This window comes from Varroa jacobsoni, unplaced genomic scaffold (genome assembly GCF_002532875.2).
Source record: "Varroa jacobsoni isolate VJ856 unplaced genomic scaffold, vjacob_1.0 scaffold_1021, whole genome shotgun sequence".
Taxonomy (NCBI): Eukaryota; Metazoa; Arthropoda; class Arachnida; order Mesostigmata; family Varroidae; genus Varroa; species Varroa jacobsoni.
In genome coordinates, this window is record NW_019213923.1 from 166,062 (window position 1) to 191,289 (window position 25,228).

At 45.3% G+C, this 25,228-nt stretch overlaps 1 long non-coding RNA gene across 1 annotated transcript in view; it reads right to left on the reverse strand.

Moving 5' to 3' along the window:
* Positions 1-25,228, reverse strand: part of LOC111265887 (uncharacterized) — an 87,827-nt gene that overhangs the window by 61,340 nt on the left and 1,259 nt on the right. Inside the window, exon 2 of the long non-coding RNA XR_002683740.2 lies at positions 17,287-18,706. This is a non-coding gene — a long non-coding RNA (uncharacterized LOC111265887). The remainder of the gene's footprint in view (positions 1-17,286; positions 18,707-25,228) is intronic.

Genomic DNA, 25,228 nt, shown 5'->3' on the forward strand with positions numbered 1-25,228 from the left:
AGGAAACGAAGGTGCAGTCGAAGATTCTATTACACTTAGCGATATGCCATATGCGGCCTAAAGGCCGCGTCGCCTTCACATCGTGAGGTAACACCAGCAGCTGCGATACGAGTCTTAGACCAACAACTGATAAGTTAGCAGTCCCAATCGTAGTTGACGAAATGACTCCGTTACGTGACGCCGACTAATACGAGCAGCGTAATCTCTAGTCTAGTCTGGTTACGAGGCCGTCTTGCGAAGTTAATCACCGTCACCGAGCTTAAGGCTTAAATGAGAAACTAAGGGGCAATGAGAGAAAGAGTAAAAGCGATAACTGAGGGACTATGAGTTATTGCGTACTGTTCTAATAGGCCTTGGGATTTGCGAAATCCTACAGGACGGGATTGGCTGTGCGGAATCTCGTAAGCCGCACCGATGAATAGTTATACACGTCTAAAACGGATAAATATATGCCGAAGCGTAATTATAACAGTAAAAGTCATCAGTATATTTATATACATACACAACGACTCCGATAGGGTCCTAGTCAGGCTCTAGAACACTAGTAATAATGACGACGAGTTGAAAAGTAGCCTGAATAAAATATGTCGTTGTATTCCTATAGCAGTCGTTAATAGAGTTACAGAAATTCGTCGACTTGTTACACTTGTGTAGTAACTTCACAGGTACGCATATCATCAACAGAGTTTAGAAGCAAGTAAAAAAAAGTCTAGATACTATAGCATAGCAAAAAGAGCGATAGCCTTCAACGTATACGACGAAGACCAACTCCATAAACAATGGCTGTATTTTATTCACTCGTTAAGAATCCACGAGCGGCGAACGAAATCGGCGACGCGACGCCGCCTGTCTGTGACACTCGTGTAATAGTCATAAGGACAATAACAACAACCGAATCCACTGTATTATGATATATATATATATATATATATACATACGTTTGTTGTACCGGTTCTAGTTTAAATCTAGTAAAATTGTACCATTACCAATAATAAAAATTAGAGCATTGCTAATGGTACATATAGTGTCTAATTAATTATCTCGTTTGAATAGAAATCACAGCAACGAATATCGTAATCCCGTCAATGCTTGAAGTTAGAGCCCGCAGAGCGCCTTCCGCCGTTTTACAGATCCTACGGTTCGTTCCACAGCATCTGCTGTGTCGCTCGATAAAAGAACGAACGAAATAAAGGAGCCAGGCACGAGCTGAGGGCTTGGTACGGTTCTGAAGTGATGTTTGCGCATTGGCCAGTTCGTTGAAGGCTGAAAATAGGCATCCACAGATTTTCGCCATCCAGCTCTCTCGCTGCTCGTCCTTATTCGCAGAAATGCTAGCTACATTTTACAACAGGTAATTATAAATTTAATCCGGCTTTGGGCAACGGCGGTGGCAACGACAGCCACAGAAACAGCGGCATCTCGACGAACAAACCCCACGGTGTCTACAAGCGTATCGTTCCCATTCTCGGGCCCGTTGTCGGCGTCGATGACGGCTCGGAGTCGCGTCCACCGCCAGTCAACCAGTTTCATGTCGACAACCAGCTAAAAGCGTTCGATTTCTGACGCCTTTTATTAAAACGTCCGCCGCGGATTTTTGTAGACCTGACGTGGATGACAAAAGGGGCACGGAGGTCTGTGTGAATGACGCGCAGAGACGAAACTCGTGTGGAGAGCCAGAAATATGTAGATACGCTATCTGTGCATCCGTCTAGTTGATCTCGGAAGAATCAACCGCAATCCACCATCGAATTGCGATCGGATCCGATTTTGCTGACTGTAACAACAAATTTACATGGTCTGACAGCAGCAGCCACAACGACGGCCTGCACATCGGATCGGTGGATCCGTCGCTCCGATACTATTTGCGGTGTTGCCGCAGACAGCGTGAGTATAGTCAGGTAAGGGTAAACTAAGCTACACCGGTCTTACCGATAAAGGTAATCAGCAGTAGCCGCGGCCCAGTTCTGTACTTTGAAGTGGTCACATATTGTTGTTGTTGTTGTTGACGTGAGTTGTGAATCTTGTCATCGATAAATTGCTTTGCCTCTACTCCCGCATATACAATCTAAAGATTCAAGATTTGGAGGGCCGGACGGACGGACGGACGGATTCAGGTAATAGAAATTCCTCGAAGTGGCTAGCTGCCAGTTAACGACGACAGCGAGTCTGCTTTGTGCAAGCGACGAACAAAACGGAAGCCAGAGCAAGGTTCAGCGTATATTTGTGTAATAGGACAGATCATGATATATAGAGGATCTAGATATAAGTAGAGGATCGTTGGGATGCCGCCAGAGTAGCGTGAACGCGCTATATATGATGCAACGCATGATTTTATTTATGATATAGTTTATTTAAACTATATCATCACTCAGTGACAGATTGAGTTACAATACGTTGCAGTCTGTCTAGTGTGACACAGTCTAACTAGGCTCATTCATCATCAGTTAATCACAGAATATTCATGCGAAACAGACTACCGGCACCCAGTCTCGAGCTGAATTAGAAACCATCTCTTCTAGCTAACGCGTCAGGTGAGAAAAATCGCGACGTATTGCAACCTATCAAAAAGTTCACTTCAATCTATGGCAATAGTTGTCATTAATCGACAGCACTCTCTTGCACGTTCCCTCTGTTTCTATTGGGTTTATGTTAACCTTTGCCGACTGGCCTGAAGAACTAAAATCCATGATATATATAAGTTCAAAAAGGAATGACGCTCGTATTAGAAAGCTTCGAGTATTGGTGCACACTAATCACAGCGCTAGTATCTGCCGTAGAAGCATCTCTTTCGGCTGTTGGTTTTATCCGAGTGTCTTTCTTTCTTGTATCTTTGTGTCTATTTGTTTTGTATGGCTGCACCAAGAGCAGTACGTGGCGTACCATGTCGCCTGGGTGGTCTGCCTCAATCCGGGGTACATGCGTTCCATCGGCTATATCAGACAGCTGCCAGTGCTTCTATCTTTCGCGCACTTGTGTTTCTGCCCGTCCGGACTTTGCCACCACGACGGCAGCGTCACAGCGCTGTCACCGTTCATAGTCACTTTGATTGAGGACAATAACAACAACGGCAAGGAGAAGAAGTGAGCGATAGAGTCTGCTGATTGCTAACTGCGGAAACAGCCTATGGCAATGACGGTGTCGCTGGTAATGCGGTCGACACCACAGTCGCAGCGTAGCAGTGACGGAACGAGCCATCAAGGGTGTTCTGTTAGTGATGTTTTCTGAGGTGTCGTCTTTTACTCGTCGTCTAAACCCTGTACGATCCCTTAGTTACAATTAGTTTGCTCTTAGGGCGAGATTTTCACGCTGTTTCTTTCCCGATGAGTCTAACCGACACGAACTCTCCGTGCCCGTCTTTCGGCCGTTGTCGTCGAGTGAAAGCTCTTTTTGCTACGCTCCCTTTACCGCCGTTAGCTGGACTCGCTCGGCTCCATAAATTTCCTCCAATTAATTGATTGAGGCAATGGTAAAGTAACTGCTTAGTGTAGCCCTAGTACACCGCATGACGTAGGCGCCAGCAAGTAGTTGGTAAAGGGTCCCGCTGAACAGACTATCGAACGACTACGGGCTGCGATTGACTTTCGACAACGGCAGGGTAGGGTAATCGCCTTTTACTGCCACCTATGTCTACGTACATTTGCCTATGCTACGTTATGTGATAGTTTCAAATTTCGCGTGCTGTTGAACCGAAATGCTAACAGAAATAAGTGTCCCTAAGCAATACAGATATCCATACTTTTTTTTTTCTAGCTTATGCTGCTACGATTTGCTTCTGTTTTTGTTAAACCTATCTAGTACGCGTTTATGACCAAGTAATCGTCTCCTAGCTCGGATGAGCAATGGAAAGTTTTGGAGATAGTCATCCATGAGAGAAAATACGAATCGATATTTCAGGCTAATGTAATACATTACGAGCGACATATTCTCGTGAGGAAACAATATGAACTACTGCTAGCTGATGCGCCTTGCTAGGTGGATACAGGTATTTACGCTTGCCTCTAGCTATTTCGTAATATTATAAAATAGTTTTAACAGAAGTATACGTTTTTTATGTTGATGTTCATTCAGCGTAATGAAAAAGACTATCTGTGTACAGAAAATGCAGCTAGAGCTTCTTTATATGCACGGTACATAGAAAACGCCAACAGGCCTATTCTGCTTCGGACGAAAACGCCGCGCCTATGACCTACAAATGACATCAGTAAATCTACTTCAGATATAAAAATATAGTACTTCAGTATGAATCGCGTCCAGTCGTTAACGTTATGCAAGAAGCCTGCAACAGCTCATAGAAAAAAAGAAATTAGCAAATAACAATATATTAGTCTTTCTGCGGATTCTTCCTGCGTTTAGCTATTGCATAATACGCACGCATAAAGCCGATATTACCCCAGCGTACTTTTCTGTTTGCCTTCTGCGGGTGTTCTACGACTGTGTGTATGTGTACTAGGGCTACGTCGGCGTGAAATGTTCTCCAGTCAGTTTTATGGTTTGATTGACACCAACGTTCGCAAATGGATCTTGCGTGTAACTCTGCAAGCAAATATCAGTATTGTCCTTCACAATGGTCGATCAATGATACTGTGTTGTTAACGATCCTTCCTTTGATTATTCTCTAGGTAACAGTAGTCGCGCCAAGAGTCGCGTCACTAGCAGCGGCAGCAGGCCGGAACCAACGTCAGATGACGCTGAAGCCGATGACTCTGTACAGCGACCATTTCGGCGGCGGCAGGAGCAATCGTTAGCTCAGAGTTGTGCAGCATGTGAACTTTACAAGTCTGACACTATCCGCAGTCATTTTCGATGGGGATATGGGGAAAGGCGCGGGCTATTTGGGGAAGGCTGTCGAATGACTGACGAGGTCATCCTGACACTCATTATTTACTGCCGCGCCTCACTGGCTATACTCGTCATGTAACTTAATGTACTCGCATGTATGAGCATAACGCTATTATAGAACTGTTGGGCGCCATTACCACAGAGGAGTCAATCGAACGATCAATAAACGTTGCAGTTCCAGTGACTTTCACCGTGGCGGCGTAGCGTTTGGGTGACAATTAGCAAATTTTGTAGCGCTCAACAGCCTGCCCTAGCGGTTAGGAGTTCCCCTCACCTCAGGCCACATTCTGCGCTGCTGTGAATAATAGTGCCACACACATACAGACCATTTACTAGCTAGTGACATCTAAAAATATCACGCGACCCATGCTGTTTCTGAGCTGAATTACAGATCCCCTCTTTCAGCTCAGGAACACAAGCAGAAGACGTGCCCTTCTCTACGTAAATTATCTTAGCGTCGGCACTAAGTTACACCCAACAACATTAAACTGTAGAGTAAAAGGTTCTTATGAAATAGCCAGTGGGGTTGTGTCTACAAGCGCCGCTGCAAAGCTGCGTTCGTTCAGTGCTCCAAGAAATCCAAATTTGAAGTACTATATTTCACGTTAATGATACAGTTCCCGTAAATATTATATGAAATATATTATAACAGCAACAAACATAATATAAACATATCCTATATATATATATATATATATATAATCACTTATTGCAAACATGAATGAACGTCGACGAGCGTGGCCATACACTCCACAGTGACGTCTCCCGTTCCTCTCTACTTTGACTTATAATAGCTGATCAGCTGTCAGACATAATGTACATATTCATATTGAAATCGGTAAACACCGCCCCCACGAACACCGCCAGCTGCCTTTTCAGTTCTACTATTCCTAGCTTGTTTACCTTCTGCTTTGAGCAGACGACGAACGGACTGCGCTGATAAAACATTGCGACTACTAAGTGGAACTTTTTTTTGCCAGTTCGAGGCTGTTTTGTGTTGTGCCAGCAACGATCATCACTGTTGGCCGCACCGAAAAAAAGGAGCATCGGTTAAAGTGAGACTTCGGTGTCTCGTCGAATGTCGTAGATAATATAGGCGGCTGCAGCTGGCGGCGGCATCAACACGGCGGTTTTACCTATTGCTGTTTGTGCCGAAGGGTATATTGTGAATTTTCAAATGACAATCAATGCCTTACTGCGATTGCTGTCGTGAGCTATCTAAACGAGTCCAGAAGACCGAACTAGGGAATATTAGAAGTTTCATACTCTTCTAGTCGAAGCCGATCAAGAAGCTGTGTAGTTGTGTCCAGTAGGGAGCAGCTTGCCACTGCTCGGAGAGGCGGGCAGACCAATAGGCCAACGTCTCCAGTAAGCCCCTGTGCGTGTGGGAGGCAGCCTAAGAGAGAAGAAGAGATGGGGAAATGAACGAAGTGAGTGGTTTCGTATGCGATGAGCACAAATAGCTTCTGCTGTTGTTGCTGACTGCAGCTGCGGGCGCTGCTATTGGTAACGCTTGAAACTGGCAGAATGGCCAATTCGTTTTTTAGTCATTTGAGTAAATAATCATTGCACCTGTTACTTCTCTATTTCATTCGGCGTCTGTACTGCCACAGGACTCAATAGCGCTAACGCCGCATCTGTAGTTGTCGATAATGATAAGATGCGAACGATGGAGAAATGACTGTATTAAACATGGCGAAGGGAAATCACCGGCGAAATAGTCGCCATTGCTTCTGCTGCCACCATCTCAGCGATGTGTCCTGCCATGATCCGCTTCGATGTGACTGATTCTGTTTTAAGACGCAGTGGGCCCTCACTAACAAAGTTCAAATTGTAGAAATTGTCAAAAACATATCTATCTAATGTTATGTCCGTCTATCTACCTGCTAACAGTGAGGCCCGTTCAGATCTTGCCTCACACACTCAATCCGCGCACAACATCGGCCGCTCGACGGTCGATATAGAGGGACCAACCAATCTGGCACACTATTACCTTTTGGCTGGGAGAATTATCCTCATCCCTGTCTCTTGATACGGTTCCGTCTTAAGACACGGACGCTGTCGACTAACGCAAGTGATGCGGTCATTCCTAAATGATAACAACGAGATCCATCCTTTGTTTCTACTAGCACGCGATGACGGCTACCCACATTCAACGGCCAACTGTTACGTGAAACAACGGCGGCGGCGGCGGCGACATTGACGGCAATAACGGCAACAGCTATAACACAGTTTAGCAAACGAAAACAACGGGAGATAACAGAAATAGAAGCGAACGACGAGTCCACGATGTGCGCGACCGGATGAGCTGGCGAGCCCCGGGAAAAGGGGATGTGGTAACAGTGCATCGATTGCTAGGAAAGAAAAAATCACCACTTTTTCTTTTACTATTACTACATCTACTACGATTATTATGCCTCCGTTCTTTCCCAACACGACAGATCACCATACGACGACTACTGCCGCCGACTCATTCGTTCAGCAGCTGATGATGATGACGACGACGACGATGGAGACCAGTCGACATTTCAACGTGCGAGTCAAGCTGAAGAAAAAGCAAATGACATCTGCACGAATTAAATCAATTTCTTTTTTATAAAGTTTCTGTCTCGCTGCCTCCTTGGCTCAAAAATGATACTTGCTGGAGGGTCCGTCGGCCTCGGTCCGGTAATATGGCGATGGCGACGATGTTAATAATAATTCTTGCCTGCCGCCGCCGGCTGGCCAACGCATGCACCTCTTCCTTCACTAGGTGCTGCTGCTGTTCTTGTCGTTAGTGGTCGTTCGTGCTGTAAAATTGACTTATCGTCAATGATATGATGCGCGCTGGCAAAAGATACTCGTGCCATTATGACAACTTCTGCCTGTCTGTTCCCGTCGCACAAGTCAAAGCTCACAGATAGTACGATCTTTTTCGTACGTAGAGTAAGAATATGTAATAATCATCTGCACTGGTGCCCTTTTCCCGATGAGGTCTACTATGTATATGCGATGTATAATGGTATATGCGCTATTCGTTGAAAATACCGCACGCATCAGTCGTCGTACATTTTCTGTATCCGCGTCGTTTGAGGCGTTGAACTCTTGCGGCCCCGCGTAAAGATGTGTCGGTCTGTCTACACGTGTGCGTGTGCCTTAAAATATCAGTGAGTTTTTTTCACAATCTCCTTCTCCTCATGATGCTTAGAACCTCTGGACTTTGGTTACTAGCGGCCGTTTCGCCGTACCTAGCTATATTGACATGCGACATTGCCCGATCGTTTGTTGGGTCGCGGTTTAGGCCACAACCGCTGCTGCTACGGTGGCAGTTGAACATCGTCTACTCGTCTTTGGTATTGCCGCTGTTGTTGTCGTCATTGATTTCAATTGGATCTGCGGGTATACCAGGCAGCCAACAAAACAACATTTTGTGAGCCAGCCTTTCCGCCTTTTGTCGATTCTCAACCTGTCCTTGTTGCTTGCCCCTTATTGCCTTTTCTCGCCTATCTCAATCAACGTGGCCCACTCTTTCGTCTGCTAAACTGCCCGAGTCTTTCTTGCTCAGATCCTCTTGAACTTATTCGTGCTTCAGCCCCCCTCTCTAATCCTAGTCCTCGCTTTTTCCTTCGTTTGTGTATTGCTAGTTACGGACCCGTGCCGTTGACGACGAGCCACGAGGGGTGAACCATATCGAGTGCCGTAGCTCAACCCGTAACGGATCACGGCCTTAACCATAGCTTCAGCTTGTTGGCGCTTGCGCACGGTTTTTTGCCGATGCGATGTACGTTGTAAATCCCAGTTCACAGACATTATGGGTGAAAAACAGAAGAAACAGCATAAATGCCAGCGACACTGGATTCGTCGCTCGCGTCGTCATCTCGAATAGCAACAGCAGCCGCTGCAGCGCCAGAAATATCAGTGGGCACGGCTAAAACTACATCGAATACGCAAGCGTACGAAACGTCAACCATAGTCCGAGGCATAATTGTAACGGAGGGGAGGCTCATCTCACGACGTAAAAGATGCCCAGAACAGCAACGCTAGCAACGGTCGCGTTAGCCGCAGCAGCAGCGGCGCCGGCGGCGGCAGCCATAACAACGGCCCTCTCAATATCGAGAATACAACAAAAGATACAGAGCTGGCCATAGGAACAACTATAGCAGTTATAGCACCATAGGTTTTATTAACAATATGGTGATTATGATCACGGTCATCCTTTGTCGAAGTGCCATTTTTTCTCGAATATTTATTCGTATTTTTGTGCATGCTTTGTCATTGATTGCCGGTCCAAGTTGGCAGCTTCGGCATCTCGATGCTTCGGTCTTTCCCACACTTCAAAGTGTCCAGTATTTTACTACCTCATTTACTGGCTCTCTAACACCGATGCTCGCGTGGTTGTGCCGAGAAGAAACGAGGTCGAATATTATTTGTGAGCCTTGATCTTTGTAACTCTTTCAGCAAACGCCGACCGATCATGTTAAGTTTATTGTTCAATGAGCTTTCAAGTTAAACGAACTGTATTTGAATTAATGCAAGTTCGTTCTGTTAACACGAAACGTATACGACGTTTTTTCAACGGTTGCATTATTCATCGATGGTAGCCCTTCGTGCGTGCTCGAGCTCATAGATTTGTGGTGCACCCGAAATTCGATAAATTTTTGATATGGATTGCATAAGCACATAATGCCAGCTGACTGCAGTGACTTGAACAGGCTGTTACCGTTGCCATTCTGGCCGAAATGCCCTCGAAAGCATTGCCTGCTGCGTCAGCGTGCCAAACTAACCATATTGCAAAGGCACTAACGGAGTAATTGCAAAGTATGTTTCCTTAATCTTTTTTTCTGGTTCCGACGGACTACCCTTCACTTTAAGCTCAATGCAAATCCTATAGCTGGGTTGTTCTCTAACAATAACAAACCGAAAAAATCTAGGCAATAAACAAGTTGACTTCTGGTGCTGTTGACTGGCCGTCTCCTATGTGACTGTTCCCGCCGCCGCCGCCATTGAAAAGAAAAAATTGACGCGAGATCTCCCAGTTACATATAGAGTCATAGATCGCGTCATAGTGTCATTCTCCCGTAACAGAACTTACAACCTTAATCATTGTTACGCTTAAGGCTTTTCGGTCAACAGCGCAAATAGACCAAAACGTTTTAAAGCAGGAGGGACATCGTCAACCTTAAACGTTAGTTGTGACGATTCGATCCTTGATCATTTTCACTAAATTTTCTGTTTTTTATGTGAGTGTTTTCATCATTTGACGAATAGCATCAGCTTCCCGAGATGCGAAGCTAGGGCTGTTCTTTGCTGTTTCTCTTCGTCCTCGTAATCCTTTTGTTGTTGAGCTGTTTATCTCGCACAGCCAATCGTCGATTGTGTTGCCGATGCCGCTGTTGCTAAACTGTAACCGTAGTTATGCATCACTGCACGAATTAATACCGAAGAAAGCAGTCCGGCATCAGGCGACTATTTTAGTTACTACAACCGGTGCTACTGTGAATGACGGGGGAAAGAAACGACAAGCAGAGACTGCCTGAGCACACACCGCGGCCATAGGAACTACCGTCGTGGCCTTCCTCACCAGCAACACTGTTACGCGGATTTTGTCCGCGAAAGTCATCCGTGCCCGTGGCGAAAAGTGCCGATTGTGTACTGTATGAAGGATCACGGATCATGGCGACGAGGCCAGCCTCCAACTGGTACTCCTGCAGAAATAGCGTACGCTCCCACCTCCAGCATCATTGCGTACAACTCGCACTCCACCGAGCAACAATCCCGCGAACTTTCGACCTCGATGAGGAGTTGGCGCCGATTGGAAAAACGCTGAGCAGAACTGAATGTTGAGTGGCAAAGGTCTCCAGACTGTTTTCGATTTTCACTGCTTACCACTAGCAGCCTACAGTTTCTTTCTGTTGTTTCTATATTGTTGTTTTTATTTGTGCGAGTGAACCTTTCGTCATACCATCATATGAGTGAACCTTTCGTCATACCATCATATGAAGTTTTACAGCGTAAATACGCATTTATGTGTAGATATTATAGCCGGGATGATGACGTAGGTCAGATGCGGTGTCTTATAACGTAGGAGCAAAGTGTAGGCCGGCTTGAATGGAATCAGTCTCGAAGTCGATAATGTTGACTGAATTCTTCTGACAGCCTAATAGGAGCTATGCGCGGCAAAGGAAATACAATCTGTAGTTTTGAAAACCATGTGATCCTTTAATTTTCTAAAGAGTTTTCAACCCCTTCACTTGACTAGAAAAACCCTTTATTACTAATAAATCGATAAACACACAAGAAAAATCTGTTGGCTTCTTAATGTACCACAAAAACCTTTACGACACGGTATTTAGACGTTGAGTCGAGATCACTGATTCGAGTCTACCGGCACGCGTCTATACACAGCAATACCACTGACGAAAATGGCTGTAAAAAATGCATTCAATTCTTTTGTTTAAAATGTAAAAAAAAATGTTTGTTTGACTGTTGGGACGTATTGTTCAGTAGCATTATTAGATTGCATGACATTTACCACGAACGCCGAGGCACCAGCTAGCTCATTAGAGGCGATCGAGACTTGCCCAGACCAGCGATGCGCACCAGCTGAAACTGTCTCGAAGGATGCTGCCCACTACACGTCAGTTTTCATCCATTCCAGCCTCGATCGGCCGGCAGACGACGCAACTGCTACGAGAACAGCAGCAACTCTAAAAGACATTCCGCTTGGCCCGCATCGCTAATTGGTACACTGCTGTTTTCATCACTGATTGAGAACGTCCAGCATTTCCCGCTTCCACCGGCATCGTCGTTGAGTCGATACTGAGCTGTCCTCATCTTGTCGCACGGCAACCTCAACAATTCCGAGTCAGCAAGACAGCGAACAGCACTATTATCTGTTTACACGACGATTTAGTGCAAATGACGGGTGTGACAATTGACGTTGGTACTAAACAAGTGCTAGCAAAATCAGCTCGGTCAGACGTCGCCCACGCTTTCATCGTTAGCCACGGCTAGTATGGTGACGACGGCAGCAGGCAGTAGTCGACATGGTGCCGTACGTGTAAAAGTCATATTTGAACAGTCTGAATCGGACGGATGATAACGAGACGACATTTGTGGGCAAATAATGCTGAGACCATTGTTAAATTAAAATGTCATTCACACACAGCCCTTGCATTCCTAAGAGACCGAACGGAAAATGCAATCCACAAGAGAAAAAGTGGGCAGCGCCGCCGCCGTCGCCGCCGCCGCCGCCGCTTCGAAAAAATATATGAATCCTTTCGACCAGCAGGACCCTCTTTTTAATTTCTATCATTTATTTGCTGTTATTGCCGCGGGTAGCGCATCGGAGATGTCGACGCTGTGGACAAACAAAAGTGAAATAATTATTTTTAAAGCAAATTACAATAGCACGTAGGGCAGACGTTCAATGTAACGAAAGTGAGTGTAAAATAGTAGCGGGATTTGTTATTGTTACAGTCGTCTACGGGAATAAGAGTTGTTGTCATCAACGCTGCTGCGTCGCCTTGTAATGGCAGACGTACGGTAATTTGTGTCTAGCGACGCGTTATACCATTGTGTGATCGGGCTGGCTTTCATTGTAGGGCCCGTTGTTACCGAAGTTCATCTCCGCGAACACCAACTGCTTTGATACGATTCCGATTTAGCTGATCACTTTCAAGGATTTTTTTCACATGTATCAGCTATATAGTAGAGGAATAAGGAAAAACTCAAGTGTTGGTCGCTAAGCCAGCAGTGACAGGTATACGAGCTGTTCACATATGTGTGCCGCAGTTACCTAAGCAGCCTTCCATCTTAATAATACTTTAGCGTGCAGGGTTTACTCTTGATACTAGCGCATTTAGCTTAGAACAACTTTATGCCGTAAAAATGAATTTTCCTCCTTGAACTCATGCTCATTTTTCCACCTGGACTCGCCCATTGTAGATATTTACTACGTCATAGTCTTTTGCCATATCTAGTTTCGTTTGTGCTCCTATCATCCATACTGTTGGCTTTTTTGAACGTTTTTTTTTTTTTTAACTACACCACTTTTTGGCACCTGTGAGATCGTACTTTGCTTTCGTTTTTATCATTTTTTCGGAGTCCAAGCTTTAGTCACAATCGTGCGGAACCATCGGATGGCTCGTAGCGACCGCTCGTTCACCCTATGCGTATGATTTGTGAAAGCGATATGTGGCCGAGTCCTTATCGTCCGGTCGTACACTCAAGGGGAGGAAAAGACTACAATTAAAATTTCATTAGAATCCGCTCCCCCATTTTACTCGGCGAGCAACCCCTCCCAAAGCCACACGTCGTCTGGCTTAAATTTGCACTTTTTTACTCGCCCACATTCTGCTTCGATTACTGCTACTGCTGCCGTCAACGGTCGCTTCTGTTGGAGATCAGCTGCGTCTGTAGCAAGCACCGCTGCTGCTCCCACTACTGGAGCCGACGCCACTACTGGAAATATGTGGCTTCCCGAATTTGCCCTGTTTCCCATTGCTTTTTGGCGCCGAGATGGTTTCAAGCAGCAGCAGCAGTTCCCTTCACAATGAAACTTTACGGAGTACGAGCAGAGAGTCAGAGAAGCACCTCTCCGGCTTCAGTTGTGATAGCAGCCGCGAAGCAGCGTCAGCCACAAAAGTGGATCGGATGGGGAGGGGTAAAAAAAGCGTGTGCGCTAAGTCTGTCGGGTAAGAGCTGGTGGAAGTTCAGAGTTCGTCGTTTTTTGATAAATGATCAAATCATTATTAATGCGACGCCGCGGCCCAGTACTTAAAATCACCTCGAGTTTTTTTTCATTGGCGCTTTGATCCATTCTACACTCCTCTTCTAAGCTGTTTTCCTTTACACATCGATGCTCATAGAGAAATAAAATAGCGAAGGGAACAGATGCACTTAGACGGTCAGGCACCAGTCGTACCAATGACACAAAAGAACTTGCTAGCAAATATTTAGCTTTACCGACAGTCGATTTTTCCTGTTTTGAAAATAAAAAACAATTTTGGAAAATAACTGGGAGCGTGTTACAAATATGCGTTGGAGTCCAACTTGAACGGAATGGCAAGCACCTAGATGGAAATCAAATAACAAAATATCAGCAATGAAAACATACATTCAAATATGGTTGATCGGTCACCATGAAGCGTACGCTGTCGATAATCTAGACGAGGGTAGCGTAATTCGGCACATCTCCTAAATTGCAGCTCTGTCCAACGATCGTGGTTGACTTTGCTTGGACCACAATTCCGTAAGGTCGTATCTTGATAACTAACGATGCTGCCGTACCACTATTACCGTATTTCAGATTAAGCACCCATTTTTCATTGGTGGCATTCGGCCTCGTACATAAAAGATGCACAAAGGTTTAAAAATTAACGTTACATAGTAACTAGCGCATCATCGGCATAATTAAAATAGTGTCGTACTAAAGAATAGTGACAGCTTCCGATTTTTCTTCATACTAAGCAAAGGAGCTGTTTTTTTGTTCTAGTTCTGTAACATAGAACTGAACACTAGATGCTACTTCACATATTCGTCTCCCCGTAGTGCTGTTTCACGCAAAACTCCGTTCATACGCTATCAACGTCTTTTTTTGGCAAGGTTGCCAATTTTCCCACAAACATTGTCTGCACTAACATTAATGGCTATATTTAATCAATACTGAACTTGATTCCACGATTTTTTTTTTTATAGGGCATATATGTTGCGTTACAGCGGAACGTTCTTGATGTAGCCAGCTAAGCACGTAACGAATTCTTAGTGTTAATGGTATATTAGTCCTGGATTGGCAATTTTTAGTCGGCCCATTAATATATAAGCTCATGCTTACAGTTTGTATTTTTCAGTGTTTTAGCTAATTTTTATGAAAAGACCACTTGCAAAGTGTAAAGGTTTATGTTAGTAAAATAGGTATGTACATCCCACAGAATCCGCTTCTGTTATTATTCAATGGAGTTTCTGAAAAGTATCTTAAGCAACATCCCCAGACCTAGATATTCTGAATTTGGAGCTGTTTTAACCTATAATATCCCTAAACATTACTAGCATGTTTGCGATAGAGAAAAGCTAAATATGCTCGTCGAGCCAAACATGCTTGGCCATTTTGTAGTCTCGATGCTTTTGAAATAACTCTAAACGTCTTATTTCTGTATGAAAACCTGATAACAAGACTGACAACAATTAAGACTGTTCCGTTACATTATAATCACCGTTTTTTGAGGCATTTGCAGATATAGTTAGAATTATAAATACAATTCTATGCGTTAACTAGATTAATTCTATCCTCGCTAGTTCACTGTTCCTGTCGCGGTATGAGCAAACACAAACTATAGGTTTATAAATCAACTTGTCAACTAAATCAATAAATCAACTAAATTATTATAACCCTGTTGTAATACAGTTCTGAGAGAATAATCTACAATGTAGGGTTTTTGGTCCCCCACTGGCTATTATTTGGCTTTCTTTGTGGTCCCGCTCCAGAAAAGCGCCGTAAGTAAGTCCAATGGGTATCGTAAGGCAGTTCTCTCAGTGCATGATAAATCCATTCATACTTTAGAGTGAACTCAAAGAAGCCGATATGTCTATTTACTCCACTTTCCAAGGCAACAAACTACTACCAGACTCATTAGACGTGTAGTATATCCACAGAGAACACAATATTTGTCCGCTACTCCGTACGCGCAGACATATGAAACACCCGGCACGATGACTTCAGCGACTCCACTTTAACTCCATTAATAATAATGGTAGCGTTGATGAATCATGCCAGAAGCTCTTCTTTTTACTTGCCTCTCGCTCGACATCTCGTTGACGGAGAGAAAAAAGCGCCCCTTCACACGCTCTCGCTTCCTTCTAGAACACAATTATATAAGTAACTATTCTTAGAGTTCTGTTCTTCGCGAATATTGTGTGACTCTCTATGAGCGTCAGTGTGCACGTGTATGCGTCTGCGTGCAAACAGGAATGGCTGTACTATAGATAGCAGCAATCAAATAAAGCAATTATTCTCATATTAATTGAGTTAAGATTGCTCGTTCGCCTAAGAGATCTTGCTCTCTTTCCCTCCCAGGCAGCCTCTATGTCTCTCTGTCTGCCGAGGAAACGGAGATGGAACAATGTACACGACCACCATCTTGCTGACTTTCTCCATCCCCCTGGTTTGCCGGCTGGCCCTCAAGCAGTTACTCGCGGTCGTCTGCTGCCGACATGGAAGATAACGGCCAGTCTCTATTCTGTCACTATGATCGCCGTAGCACCCCCAACGTGTCGGCCGGCCGGCCGGCCGGCCGGCCGGTCGGTCGGTCGGTCGGCCCGTCACCGAGATCTGGTATCGATCAACGAAGGGCGCACTTACTCAGGCAACGGCGGCGGTGGCAGTAGCACATCTTTCATTCAGCGCCAGCGCTGCACGGAGCAGTCGCCGCAAAAGCAAAAAGCAGTCTGGTGGGCTCTTTCCTTCAGTCACGGCTCTTCACGAGAGACTTATGAAAGAGTGGAAAGGAAGGAAGTGGACTGAATAGGGTAAGGAAAATGATCAAGGAAACCATATGATCTCCTCCATATTTGCCTCACCCGACTTGCCACGGAATGCTTCCGATGCGGTAATATTCTTATGAACTTGTTCGCATCTGTTAAGTCACTTTTCATTTTAGCACAATTCATTTTTTTTCCGAAAGTACAAAAACACGTGCTCTATTTTGTGAAGAAAAATCTTCTCTCGAATGAAGCAGAATTTTCCTTTTGGCTTAATCTATTATAGAACAAATTCAATATGCAATAATGGGCGCCTCTACGGCATCTATTTTCATAACTACTTTAGTACAATACAGAAAATGATTCCATAAGTATTTCTAACTAACTCAATCACTCAAAAATATGCCGTCAGCTACGGGACTGAAATCAGCTTGATAAGGCGTACGGATGTGACGCTAATTAAAATTCCGTTTAGCACTATTGGTACTTGTGAGCAAAGAACCACACCAAGCTATAACAGAATAGAATAAGAGAATTTGTAGCAACTATTGGAGTTTCGGCTGCAAATGTATGAACGATCTTATTTCTCAAACTAGCAGTACTTAGCGGGTATCGGTAGATCTAAAAGTGGCCCCAGTTACGCTCTCATAATTTTGCGTCCGCTAACAACACGTTAGTGTAGTCGCCAATGGTCGCCGCTTTAGTGCTTAACCATCGCGGTAACTATTGCTAACTCATAACCCCGTTACATTGCCGCATCAGGTATCATTGCCTGATGTCGGCTTCTTGCCGGGAAGATCATGACGATGCCAAGCACGCATTCTGACATGGATGCCGACAAAACACTAAGTGCCTCACCCGCCGATACCAACAGATATTTGACGTTGCAATCTTAGTCCCCCGTTTAACCCGTAATCTCGTTTAACAAACCTTCGACCTTCTTCACTGTGAAAGCCCCGTAGAATGCTGAGCGGTCAGCTGGATCCTTACCTGTCACAATTTGACCCTTCTCGTGTCAAGATCAGCTCCTGTCTCTTCACAAACTGCTTGCACGATGTTCAGCTCGACAGGACTCATATAATTAATTACTCTATTGCATTATAACACGTGGAGTGAATGGTCATTCGTGCTTGCATGCACATGTTCGTGGTCGCGCACCGCTATCCAGTCGCTTCGTTCACTTGTATTGTTGTCCCGCTGACCAAGCGCATGATAACGATGGCGATCTCGGTGAAGTCAATTTGTCAGCACCATCACTCCGCGTCCCCTCATGCCCAGCGAGAATATTCATACCATTAGTATTTGCCTGAGCGCTGATAGCCACGGAATCTGAGACGGCAGACTCAGTAGAACCTTTATGACGCATGCTATGAGATACTGCTCTCATCAGCGCTTCTATAAGGTTTGCACTCGTTCTTGTTGCCGTCATCGTCGTCTATTTTTCTTTTTCTTTCCTTTCTCTCTATCCACTGTTTGTTTGTCCGTCCGACCGACCGACCGACCGACCGACCGACCGTCCGTTTGTCCGTCGATTCGCAGTTCCCAGTCCATCATCGTCCGCTGTTTTTTTCTTCTTTAGCTTCTAGTTCTTCGTCAAACTGATCTGTTGGTATGGGCCTTCTCGACTGCCTTGTCGCTACCGTGCTGCTGTTGGTGCTGCCTTTATCCCGCTTCCTTGCACTCATCTTCACTCTTAATGGAATCCAATTAATATATATTAATCTGTGCTTCCTTATTAAGCAGCGAGTAGTCTTAGTGCTAGTAGTTGTGCTAGCAGTTGTACTGGAGGAGACCCGTCCTCCATGTTCGTTTGCTGGCCGACGACATTCGCTGGCCATCCTCCTAAGACGGTGCTGCCACGACCATACGTGAAGACTCGGCCAGCACCATCGTTGCGGATGCCCGATAGCTACAACGGTAACGGCAGCTGTAAGAAATGCAGCAGCAACGACAGCACAGGCGACGGCGACAGCCTCAACAACTGCCTTAGGTAGGTAATAACGGGCAACGCGCCGTTTGACTATGCGAACATCGCTCACAGCGCTGAGTACTACGCTTCTCCGTATTCTACTCGTGGTGGCGGCGACGTGGTATCAACGCTGGGGACGGACAGAACGAGAGGAAGCGGAATCAGGCGGCGTCGCTGGTGGCCGCGGCGAAGGAGGACCACTGCTGACGCGAATCCCTTTCGAGTAATGATGCTATAGTGAGACGTTACTGATTCTTCCAAAGATCGTTGGTAATGCTAATGTTTTGCGGAGATCAGGTTGGCAAGTCGGCCCAAAACGACCCCGCCGATGAAGCGGTTTCGGGAGTGCGCAAGAAGAGTCTGCGTCAACATCATGGAGGACGGAGGATCAATAACTGCAGCAAGTGTGCTGGCACGACAGCGGCGTCCCGTAACGTTGCACTGTAATATAGAAATCAATGTGTATGAATGAAACTACTTGAGAACACAAATCTCTCAAAAACAAAACTCTCAAATGTCCGATCCGTTCTGAAGAGCTGCAACTCTTTTTACCTGTTTTACTTAATATAAACACATATTTGACCAGCTTGACTACCACTACACCCTATATACGTAATATATTTGAAACCGCACCCACCACCCCATACACAGGTCCTGAATCTTACTCCGCCGGGGTTAGTGGTATATACATAAAAATCTATGGATAAAGTTAAAGTTCTCAATACCATGTATTTGAATACTGCTATTGATAGAAAAGTCCAATTGCGCTAAGGCTTTCTGTGGTACGAATTAAATCAACTACGTACGCGGTCTTTTGCACAGGACTGTCTGAATAGTATGTTTGCTTGTTACGCATTATCGTAGAAGAGTCAACATAGCGTATCTTTATTTATGAACTTTTCGGAAATTTCTACCAAAATGTCAACCTTCAATTTTGTCTAGTTATATTACCTTACTAAATGGATCTAAATATTTCAGATTTGCGCGTCTGTTTCCCGAACAGAAAATACTCATAATCGGCCTACACTAGCTATTTCAGAGCAAACATTTTACTTCATTGCAAACGGAAAAGCTGTTTAATAACTAGAAACAAAATATCTGGCCAGTGCTATGATGCCAAATAACTGCACAGTTGAAAATATAGGCCTGAACACAAGCGCATTATTAAACATAGTTCGTTGATATAAAAACAACCTAGATAATAAGTTTAATGATGTTTCAACATAGATAATAAGTGTTTCTCCATTCGATGGCAAACACACCACGTTTCTACAATGAGATATGCTGGCCTAAAGTGCCATGCACACACACACATGGCCAATGGCAGACAATAGGCACATATGATATTTTGTTATTAACGTTGTCATTGAAATTGTACGGGCATCTCAAGCAAATATTAGCTGTTATTAAGGGCAATAAAGTCAAGTTCTGTGCTGTGTTAATGTGGTGGGCATTATTGCTATCTGTGCGCGTTATAATTGAAAATTTGTAAGATGAGGCGGGCGTCATCGCAGTTTCTTTGGTCGGCGTTATTAGTCGCCCATGTTAGCTCAGCTATACAAATCATGTCCTTGAAGACATGAGCGTACCCGGTCGCTACTAGGTAACAACGCTAGGCCGCCGCACAATTAACGACAACGATGGACACGTGAACAGTAGCTAGTCAGAGGGAAGAGCGGAGAAAAACGACTCCAGCTACCGACCACCGCAAGCGAACGACCGTTGTAGCCGATGCAGAAACAAACAGAACAAATCTCACAGTAATAATAATCATTATAATATTCAAACAGAGACATGCGTATTCAGACAGATAAACAATGAATCGTAAAATTATTTGAAATTGTTCTTGTAGCGTTTGTTCACGATAGATAGTATGGTATACATATATCATTGACATTTACTGCTGTCGCATTAGCGTCCGCGTGTGACTAGAACCCTGTCTCTCGCGTCCAGCTGCCGCATGTGTTCGCTCGTGCGTTCGATTGTGTACCCCGCGTGCGACTTTGTACGCTACGTTCGTATTATTATTGTTCGTCCCTGTTTATGAGCGTCAATCATTGAAGGTGGAAAAGCAAGAAACTCGGCTTTTTTTTTTTTCTTGTTCAATAATGGGCCTACTTCGCAACGCCATTAGCGGCAGCGGCAGCGGCGGTAGCATTACCACTCATTGAGTGTTGACGGCCAACGAACCTGCTTACGACTCTTGTGAATAAGTGATATCACAAATTGGAAAATACGGCGGGTTCAAGCAATACCAGGGCAAGTGACGACGCGGCCCCATAGCAGAATGCCACACTCGTTAATGGCAAGCAGTTAGCAGCATAAATGAAGAATAGAGAAGGACTACGGGTAATGTGGTTGATGAAACCGTTGATCATGTTTAGAGGTCGAACACAGACAGCGTAGGAATGTGTTGCTGAAGAAGTTATACGAGGTGTGGAGAGGCGCGTAACAATGGACCAACAACAAGATACAAGTGGAAATTTAGGCTCAATTCGACACCTGATTCATTTCGACCTAAAATGTAATAGATAATTAATAATAATACCTTTAGCCAACTGGGCAAGCAAAGTAATCACACTGTTTACGGAAGCTATCGGGGAAAATAAAACACATAGTGTCTGAGCTCTACCCATAAAAGTGTTCTACCCACAAAACTCGATCAAGCGTAATATTTTATAATCTTCACTACCGTCTTAGTACCGACTGTGAATTTGTTCGTGTTAGATTTATGCAGAAATACAGAAGAATGACCACGCGGGGGAGCGAGCAGCAAGGGCTGCAGATCGGGAACACGCAGCTGTACCCTAAAAACGATAGCTTCGCCTAGACAACGACGTTGATAGGCAGCTCTGCGCTGCCGCTGGAACCGCTGCAGCCCCTCCCGGCGATGCTGATCATTGAAGACAATAAAAAAAATCATGCGATTCAAGTGAACGCTTGCTCGTCATTTCTATCTGATTTTGACACGACGGCATATGAAGCGTTAGCATACGCCGATACTAACGACCGCTGTACTGACAGACGGAGCTTCTGCCCCGATCTATTCTATGGCTTCGTCCCTCAGCATGGACCGCTACTTAATAACTCATCTGCACTATTGCTCGTTCGAAGTACTCGCTGTAGCAGCAATGTGCTCACTAGTTTTCGTTTTTGCTTACACACACGTTGCCAACATCACCGAGAGATAAAAGGAGGACTAGTGAAAATAATAACAATGATAATAAGCGTCTCATGTGTTGAAGGCAGTAGCGGCGCAATCTATTATGGTGTATTATCAATATATCGTGGTCAGATTTTCAAAGTTCTACCGACAACTCCATCGAAGCGTCGACCATCGGCGCCGGCTAGGCCATCAAGTGCGAACCGCAAAGTATGCACCTGCCTGCCGCCCCTCCTGCGTTTAATGTGACACCTAAAATCAGCTACTGTTGGCGTCAGTGGCTACAGTTGAAGGTTTTCGCCAGCGTCTCCCACCGCCACCTCCATGTCAACGTCACATCGAAGTTTCGGTTACTTCAGCCACGGAGGCGTTGACGTTGCTGTGCTGTGGTGGCGGCAGCAGCAACGCGACAACAGCAGCAGCAGCAGCAGCAAACGAAGTTTACAAAAATATCAGTTTCTCGGTGATTCTCCGTCCCTTTCCTTTACCGCATGCTCCCACGTTGACAACAGAAACACGCAACTCGACCATCGAAGTAATGACAATAATAACAAGGCTAATAACACCAATGATGACAACAGCATCAGCAGCAGCGAAAAAATCGTGATAACCAATCGCGCTAAAGAATAGAAATTACGAAACGCGCTGCTGACTGGAATCAGCTGAATAGACCGAATTCGTCTTGTAAAAAAAATCGACCAAACTCAACTCTAAAAATCCCTGCACGCTTCACCGCTCCGTAATTGGCGTAGCGGCCAGGACGACAGCAAGCGACTATTCTAACGCCGATTGGTAAATACGGCGCTACCGCGGCAGCGGCAAGCGACACCGATGTCGCTGCTGCTACTGCCGCCACCACCTACGGATGAATATTTACGTTGTGGCCACAGCTGGAGATCAGAGTCGGCCGGACACGATCTACGTGGTTCTCTGAATCGGCTACAGAGCAGGATAACACTAAGGCCGGACTCCTTCTCTGTCTCTTTAGGCCATTTAGCCTAACATATCGATTCTTGAATTAATGATGCCCTCAAGGTGGTCTTCCTCGCCGGAAGCTGATCTTCTTTCTAGCGACCGAAGCGTTATGCTAGTTCCAAGCGGGTGCGAAGCTCCTTTATCGCTCCGCTGTCTCTGTCAAACGACCGTGTGGCCCGGATGCAAACGAATCTGAGCAGATTCGACAATGAAGTCGTAGCTTCCGACGTTCAACTAACGGCCTTTACAAATAAACCAGAATCTTATTTTTCACGCACTCTCAGAGTGGCCTGCGGACCTCCTTAAGCATATATATGTGTCTGAGAATTTTTACGAAATTCGTCGTCGCAATCTACTTGCAGATTGGCTAATTTGTACATACACCAAAGCAAGGTTGAACATCACAAGTATCCATTTATTTGTCGATCATTTACTACCCGCAACGCCTCTGCGATAACACGTTTGCCAAGCAGATACGGAGACACACAAGGCAGTCTGGATCCGAGTGCTGCTACAACAGATGTCGCTTCATACAGAGAGAAGCCAGCCGCTTGGGTCAGCGGCACTTAGCGGCGGTTCCCAACGTAAAACTAGAAACAATTAAGTGTGGCATTCTGACAGCAGTGAGAAACGAGACCGAGTGGCCCCCGGTGCTAGTCGTTACCATGTATTGAACGGCCGATGGGCAAGCGCATATCAGCTCAGTTTAATTCGCCCCTAGACTGTTAATGTTGTTGTCTGCCAGACGTGCACGTCATTAACGCTGTCGCTAATCCAGTTATTTTTATTGTTTAAAATATGAAAATGGCATGGGTTTGGTAATAAAGATCTCTTTGCTGGGTTAAATCTACAGACCGGAGACGATATGCGCCGTTAACGAAATTATATAACTATGAAGCGTACGCTCATCAGATGTGCTACATAGCCGGTCCATTATCAATGCGCGTCCTCTACATTCCTTAATCGATAATGAGGCAATATTTCCAAATGCAAAACGACTCAAGCCCTTACTTTTCGTGACCGCCATCCTCACTATTTCCTATCTACTATTGCCCACTGCAGATGTATTCAACAACTGAGGCCCTGATGAGGTCGGGAAACCGATCTGCAAGTCTGATCACAATGTTGATGATACTGGCAGGTCGGTTCGTGCAATGGTCCGGCGCGACGCGGCCGTTGCTGGAAGCAGTACTATTATGATCGACCAGGCAGCGGCTGCCCTGCACCGTATTGTTGAATCGGCGCTGTGCACTGTTGTGTCGTCATCTTTGTATTGACTGACGGATGAACAGAAGCAGGCGGCGGCGGCGGCGGCGGCGGCGGCGGCGGCTGCTGCTGCTGCTGCAGGAAACGTCTATGGCAATCTATCCTCGTATGCATTTGGTCGTCATTCGCTAGCAGCGGTCGACGGTTTCCAGTTGCTGATTCGCTCGCTCGTTCGTTTGCTTGTTTTCTTTCCCGATGACCATAGCGGCCGCAACAAACCATCGACCATCCTGTCATGGGATGCTTTGTCTTCTTCGTTCGTTTGACCGATAAATGAGGGCGATTCTAATCAGTTTCCAGGCTGATTCTTAAAATGTGCATGGACTTTTAAAGGCAAGCCAGTGAGCCACGGCTTATTCACCGCCATCCGCTCCGGTATACGTACTGCCACTGGCGACACCACCGCAGCACTAGCTGCTGCTGCTGCTGCCGCCTTTTACCTTAGTACTACTAACGGATACAATTGCATTTGTTGCGGGGACTCGGACGCGGGTCGAGTCGGTCGTCAGGTCGACGCGATTTGTTTTTACGATTCGCTCGGCCGTTCGTCGGCTTGCTTTCTTTCTCATTCGCTCGATCGGTACTGTTTTATTTTTATTAATCTCATATAATGGTTTTGTTTATTTATCTAACAACGGTGCAGTTGCTGGTGAAAACTGCGGCAGTGGCAACCGTGATAGTATGCATCTATGTACACATGTTCCACCATAGCCGGCGGATGTTGTGTGGATTGTTCAGAAAGAAACGGATAAAGGGCTGGAAAAGAACGATGGATGGAATGGAAAACAGGATGGTAGGGCCGGGGCAGGGGGAGATGGTGAGGAAAGTAGTTTCATTAGAAATGACAACAATTTATATACTATAATATGTCTTTATAGACAAAGGCAATGGTTGATGCAGCATCAGGCCCAGATCGGGAGGAAATGATGTCGACGCATTTCGCCGAATGTGAAGCGCCCAACAACCCCCAGAATATAACGTGATGGCTAAGAGAAACAATGACCTCAACAGCAGCTACGACTAGAAACGGGCCTCTTATAGAATGACTCACAGTTTTTAAGCGGAGCCATACATGGAGACGTGCCTGGAAAAACGAGCGCTGGCTTTCATCTAGTCGTTTATGTTTCAGTCTGAATGGAATCTAAACTACTATGAATTCGACTGGAGAACTGGATCCCACAAGACACCCATCTAGAAACAACGTAATGATCTTCTAATATTTACAGTTACCGATAGTAAACTGCTCATCTTATCGATCGCTGATACTAAATCCCACGACGCTAAATTGCCTTTGTTAAACGATCGATTTAAAGGTAAGATAAAAGTAAAGGTTAAACAGCTATTCACGCAGGCTGGCGTAATGCAGGCTACAGTTTACCTATCGTAGTATGCTACGTTTGGTTTGTAGTCAACGTATGTTGAATTTATTTATTTGGTGAACATAACTGCTTTAATAGGTCCGTCGCAATACTGATATGCGCGTCGCTCTGATGGTAAGTTTGACCAGGATTCAATCCGCTAGTTATATCCTCCAGTATAGGTGGGAGTTAATGAGGTGG